Source organism: Tripterygium wilfordii, chromosome 9 (assembly GCF_013401445.1).
Source record: "Tripterygium wilfordii isolate XIE 37 chromosome 9, ASM1340144v1, whole genome shotgun sequence".
NCBI lineage: Eukaryota > Viridiplantae > Streptophyta > Magnoliopsida > Celastrales > Celastraceae > Tripterygium > Tripterygium wilfordii.
This window is the reverse complement of record NC_052240.1, coordinates 9,281,867-9,288,636: the sequence shown is the minus strand read 5'-3', so window position 1 is coordinate 9,288,636 and position 6,770 is coordinate 9,281,867.

The following is a 6,770-nucleotide window of genomic DNA, read 5'->3' as shown; positions in this document are numbered from 1 at the left end:
TATGTGATACTATCAATCATGCATATGCAAAGAGAATTGGGATATAAGACTTCAATTCATACATGTAGGCCATCGGGTCTCTTAATATACGATGAACGCAAAGGGATAAGCACCTAATATTATGGATTAATGTTCCCCCTTGGGGCTTGGCTTGGCTAACACCCTAGTCTCACACTCAAAGATCAATTAACCATAACTCTCCCATGCACATTCCTAAATTAACCCAAAACCCCATCATCAATACACATAGTTAATAGTTATGTAATGGAAAAATCAATTAATTAAGGAAATCATGCAATGAGTTTAACAATTCTCAATCGAACACATTAGATGCAATCCTTAGACTAGACAATCAAAGAATACAATCAAATATGTCATTCCCATATATCCAATCACACAACTATCACGAAATTAAAAGAGAGAAATCGAAGCTACGATTCTTTGAGCATACCTTGAGTAATCGAAACCTTGCATCCACCGTTTGGGACTAAAAACTAGAAAGGGAACTTAGCCACTCATCATAATGAGAATAAACATCAATTTTATAGAGGAAAACCAATGTTTACAATCATGATCACAAGAACTAAGCAAAACCCTAGAGAGAGAAAGAGAGAAAAACTATGGTGGCTAGATGTTGGAGCATCAATGAATGAGAAGGAAAACCCAAATCTTAGGGTTTTCCCCTCCTTTTACAAGTACCAATACCTATTCACCCTTACAAAGCTTTCTCCCATTGGTTACATTTGAGAAATACCCAAAAAACTAGCTCAATTAACTATTCTCGGAATGCAGAAATCGGGCAACTGTCCGGACGGCTGAAATCTGTGTGGACGATTAAACATTCTGGTTCCAACTGCCCAGACAGATTATAGGGTGTTTGGACAGTTTGTGCAAATTTTCATTTTTGGCTATAGCTTCATGATTCTTTGACCTTTTTGCCCTTGGATTCAACTATCCGAACATCCAATGAAGGTGTCCGGACAATTCTTCCTCTCTATGCACTTTTCTTCAGTCCTGAGAGCTTCCAACTTTGTCGGTTTAATCATATTTTCTGCAAAACCAATGAAAGACAATCATAAGAGTAAAACTAACTTATTTAAACACAAATACATTACTTAAGATATTAGAACCCCCTAATTAGATGGTATTAGGACCTCAAAATAGGGGTCCGGTCACACCCCCCAACTTAGACATTGCTAGTCCCTAGCAATGCAAACACTACCTAAAAATAAAAACCTAACTCACTGACGTAGGAATCACGGTTGCATTTAGCATATGCAACAAGCCTTTAAACCCCCAATCACCCTAGTGGACGAGTTGTACTCTCGTGAGGGCTTATCAGAGCAATACCCAGAAATACTTGCCAAGGGATCCACCATTACTTTGAAAGCACCATAAATGATTCTTAAGTTCTCACATGCAAGAAATAGAGTTAATCCCCCAATTACCCCGCTAGTCGAAAACATGCAAAATCTTTGGAAAATCAATCTCAATCTCCTCAAAGATGACTGAGAACATTTTATACTATGAAAAATATATGTGCAATCAAGCAAGACAACTCAACACATTCACACAAGTAAAACCTTGTTATGGACCCTTTTGGTGCTCATAAATCCTCAATCCCAAATGTACACAAAAACATAGAAGCATTGTGGTAGTGAATGACTTACATAATTGAATTAAATGTATGTGTTTATAAAAGATAATTTGGATGGGCATAGCTTTGAGAAAGAAATCGCCTACAAGAGCAATTAATGCATTCACCAACTCACTTGCTTACCTTGGATCAAATTCATCAAAAGGTTAAGTGGGTTGTAACGTGGATAAGGGACAAGGTAGGAAGAATTTGGAACTAGGTAAGAAGTTGCAAGGTTAAGTTCAAACATGTGAGCTAAGCTCTCATTTTTGTCACCCTTTCTATTGTACCACAATTTCAAAAACTTCTCCTCCTTTACACACAAAGGATTAACTTTATTGCATACATCTCTTTTTGATGTTTTTCTTCTCTTTCTATGCATTTTTTTTCTTTTCTTCTTTTGTTTTCTCTTTTGTTTTCTTTTTTTCTCTTTCTCTTTTCTTCTCGAAAATGAACAACTTTTATACAACAACCCTCAATTTTTTTCAACATAAGAAAGGGTAATATCACTACCAACTTATTTTTTTCAAGCTCCTACTCAACCTTGCAACCAAAGGTGGGAAGTATTTACGAAAGTGGTTCACACAAGGCTTGTAAGTGAAATAAAAAGGCTTAAAGAAATTTAGGCTTATAATCACTCACAAATGAATAGGCTAAGCTCAAATCTCTCAACCTAATGAATCATTCAATCCTAAGTTCACAAGCAAGTGGCAAAATACAAAAATCACACTTCTCAGTAATCAAATATAATGGATGCAAAGCTATTAAAGAACACGCATATAAGATGTCAAATGAATATCAATGAAGAGCATCACCCAAAACCCAATGTATATCAATGAAGAATGGCTCAAAAGAATGAGAAGGGTAAAAAGGTAGTTTTTCAGACAAAATGATCCGAAAACATAGTCAAACAAATGCTTCAATGCCAAGATGCCTGCTCAATTACACAATTTTATATCAAACTAGGTCCCAATCATCCCAAGAAAGATTGATTACAATTATCCCACTCAATTGCATGTGTCAACTTCACAAAAGAAATCAAGAAACCTACTCTACACTTGCACGTTTGAACAAGAATAAGAAATTAATGTTCAAATTGGTAGTGAATCCCAAAAGTGTCTACCCTTCCCTTTCTAGAGTCAATCTAGCATGTAAGAACAACAAAGCACAACACAATAGGATAGAGGGTAGGAAGTCATACCATACTCTTCAAAAGTGGTCGGAATCATGAGAAATAAAACATATCCTGAAAAAGTTAATAGCTACCACACTATCCAAGCATGACACAACAATATTTTTTTCAAAATTTTCAAATTTCTGATATTCACAAAAAACACCAAAATAAAGCAAGTTTCACAATGAATTCACAATTCACTCACCCCCCAACTTAAATGAGACATTGTCCCCGATGTCAAGAATGGAAAACAAGGCAAGAACAAATTGTGAAATGCATTGTGAACATACAAAAACACACCAAAATTAAGGGTAAGAAAATCACAACATATCACACAACCATTTCATAATTCTCACCCCCCAACTTGAATAAGTGCATAAGGAGCAAAAATTGTGAAATGGATTGTGAGCATACAAAACACACACAAAAATTGAAATCAAATCAAAACTAATCACAACCATACTATAGTACAAGGGTGGAATCTCCCACAAACTAGGTGGGGGTGGGATCCTTTAGATCCCAGGGAACAACCAAAGCATCAAAGTTCTCCATGAATGGTATCAAGCATTGGTCATTCACCTTAAACACTTTCCCTCTACTAGTGTCCTCAAAATCACTACTTCCATGTTGAGGAACATGACGAACATCTAAAGGTCCATTCTCCTTGTTCCTCAAATCTCTGAGAAAAAGTTGTACCCGAGATTTAGGCCGCCACACTTTCCTAAGTTTTCCAATAACTTTTTACACAAAGTGAGGTTTAGGAGACTTTTTCACTCCACCTACTAAAGGTTTTCTTTTCGTTCTTGGGTGATGTAATTAGGATGATTCAACTCTAAGTGTAGAAGGCTCTAATTCCTCAATGTCATCTTTCTCACACAAAGGTTGACTAACTTTCACACCCAATGCTAGCACACCTTCAACCGGATCCTTCGCAAGGGTTGACTCCAAATTATCCTCAACATGGGCATGGAGAAAATCTACATCCCTTATATTGTCACATTCACCCACAACCTTAGTCACACGAAAGATATTCATCTCCATGGTCATATTCCCAAAAGAAAGTTGTAGCATCCCACTCCTACAATTGATTAAGGCATTGGAAGTTGCTAGGAATGGGCGACCTAAAATGACCGGAATGGAAGTGCTAAAGCTAGTGGGAGGTTATGTATCTAACACAATGAAATCCACGGGATAGTAAAAATTATCCACTTCTACTAACACATCTTCAACAATACCCGTAGGAACCCTCACGGATCGATCAGCTAATTGCAAGGTGATCCTAGTAGGTTTTAATTCACCTAATCCCAATTTTTGATAGATTGTGTATGGAAGGAGATTCACACTTGCTCCCAAATCTAACAATGCTTGCCCTACCCTATGGTTCCCTATGACACAAGAGATAGTCGGGCAACCAGGGTCTTTGTACTTAGGAAGAGTGTTGTTTTGAATAATGGAGCTTGCTTGCTCCGCTAGGAAAGCTTTCTCCTCAACATTTAATTTCCTCTTCACCGTACACAAATCCTTAAGAAACTTGGCATAAGAGGGTATTTGCTTAATTGCATCTAGGAGAGGTATATTGATCTTAACTTGTATAAATAGTTCAAACATCTCCTTATACAATGCCTCATTGGTGCTATTTCTTAGCCTTTGGGGAAAGGGTAGCTTGAGGATGTACTCATTTTCCTTGCTAGGCTCTACCTTATCCTTTCTTGATTGTCTCTCACTTTCTTCTACTTGTCCTCTTTGTTTCTTGACTCTCTTTTCATCAAACAAAATTTTCTCATTTTCACTCTTCTCTTCCTCTCTCTCTTTCACACCATCACCAAAGTCTTGCACCACATCATTTTCATCACTATTCTCAAAAGGTATAGGTCTATCCACAACTCTTCCATTCCTTAAAGTAAGGATGGATTGCACTTGCTCATGTCTACTAACCTCCCCACTCCTACTAGATAAATTTATCAAATTAGTTTGCTTTAAAGGATTGGGGTAAGGTTGAGCCTGAAATTTCCCCTTTTCATAGGTGGTGAGAGCTTGGGTGATCTTAGTGATTTGACTCTTAATATCCTCAATGGCCCTATTGATTTATTCTTTAAATTCGTTGGCTTTTTGATTCTCTCCTATTTGAGCTTGCATGAAAATGTTAAGAGTATCCTCAAGGGACCTCGTAGGAGGTGGAATATAAGGTTGTGGAGTTGGTTGTGCAACACTTGGAGGAGGCAATTGGTGTTGGGGTGGATTGGGGAGTGATTGGGATTGAAAATTCCCATCATTCCTCCACCCAAAATTTGGATGATTCCTCCAAGGGTAATTCTCATTGGAAGAATTGTTGCCTTCGTTATTAGTAGGGTAGGGCTTCCTAAAGTTTTGAGAATTGTTCCCATTGTAACCTTGCCCAAATAGGACTTCCTTACAAGCCGGTAAAGCATTACACTCATCGGTCCTCTGATCCCTACTTTCACACAAAGTACAAGCAACTTGGTCATCAACACCAACCAAATTTATGGGGGCTTTTTGTGACTCCAAGGACTCCAATTAAAAGAGAGAAATCGAAAGCTTGCACCCACCGTTTGGGACTAGAAACTAGAAAGGGAACTTAGCCACTCATCATAATGAGAATAAACATCAATTTTATAGAGGAAAACCAATGTTTACTATCAAGATCACAAGAACTAAGCAAAACCCAAGAGAGAGAAAGAGAGAGAAAAACTATGGTATCTAGATGTTGGAGCATCAATGAATGAGAAGGAAAACCCAAATCTTAGGGTTTCCCCTCTTTTTACAAGTACAAATACCTATTTACCCTTACAAAGCTTTCTCCCATTGGTTACATTTGAGAAATACCCAAAAAAACCAGCTCAATTAACTATTCTCGGAATGCAGAAATCGGGCAACTGTCCGGACGGTTGAAATCCGTGTGGACGATTAAACCTTTTGGTTCCAACTGTCCAGACAGATTATAGGGTGTTTGGATAGATTGTGCAGATTTTCATTTTTGGCTGTAGCTTCATGATTCTTTGACCTTTTTGCCCTTGGATTCAACTATCCGAACATCCAATGAAGGTGTCCGGACAATTCTTCATCTCTATGCACTTTTCTTCAGTCCCGAGAGCTTCCAACTTTGTCGGTTTAATCATATTTTCTGCAAAACCAATGAAAGACAATCATAAGAGTAAAACTAACTTATTTAAAAACAAATACATTACTTAAGATACTAGAACCCCCTAATTAGATGGTATTAGGACCTCAAAATAGAGTTCCGGTCATTAGCATGCATGACTTTCAACTTAACCAAATCAAGACCATCCTGCCTTTGCTTCCTTTTCATCTTGGCTCTACGAGCTCAGTTATAGGCATTCTTGAGTAGTCTTCCTTGGTCCTCATCAGGGTTCTTAGATACCGGATGAGATATTTTCACATGTGGACGACCAGACGCTTATTATCTATGGATTATGCAGGTTGTTGTTTTCAACATCAGATCATGCAAATAAACATATAGTGAAGAAGATTAGTATATATATTACCAGATCAAAATCAACATGATATGCACTCGAGGGGAGCCAAACCAAATTAAATAATATAATAGAACCACCAATGTCAGAGATAAAACTAGAATGTAGGTACTATAATTAAGACCACATTATTTATACCACGTCAAAGTGAATAAATCACAGTAAGATTGTTGAAATATTTTCTTGCGATATAACCTAGTTTCTCTGAAACTTAGACATTAAAATAAATAATCAGCAAAATTCACACACAGAACATATATAAAACATAAATTCAGTTGAAATAAAAATGAATGACCCAGCAATTTTTATTGTACGCGTTTTGCGTTCTGTGCTCGCAGTTTAAGTCTATTTGATTCGTTGATTTCACACCACAATTCGTAGGTTTACAATGAAATCTCTCTCATATAAAATAAATGATGGCAGGACGGGATGAGTCCAAGAAGAAAAG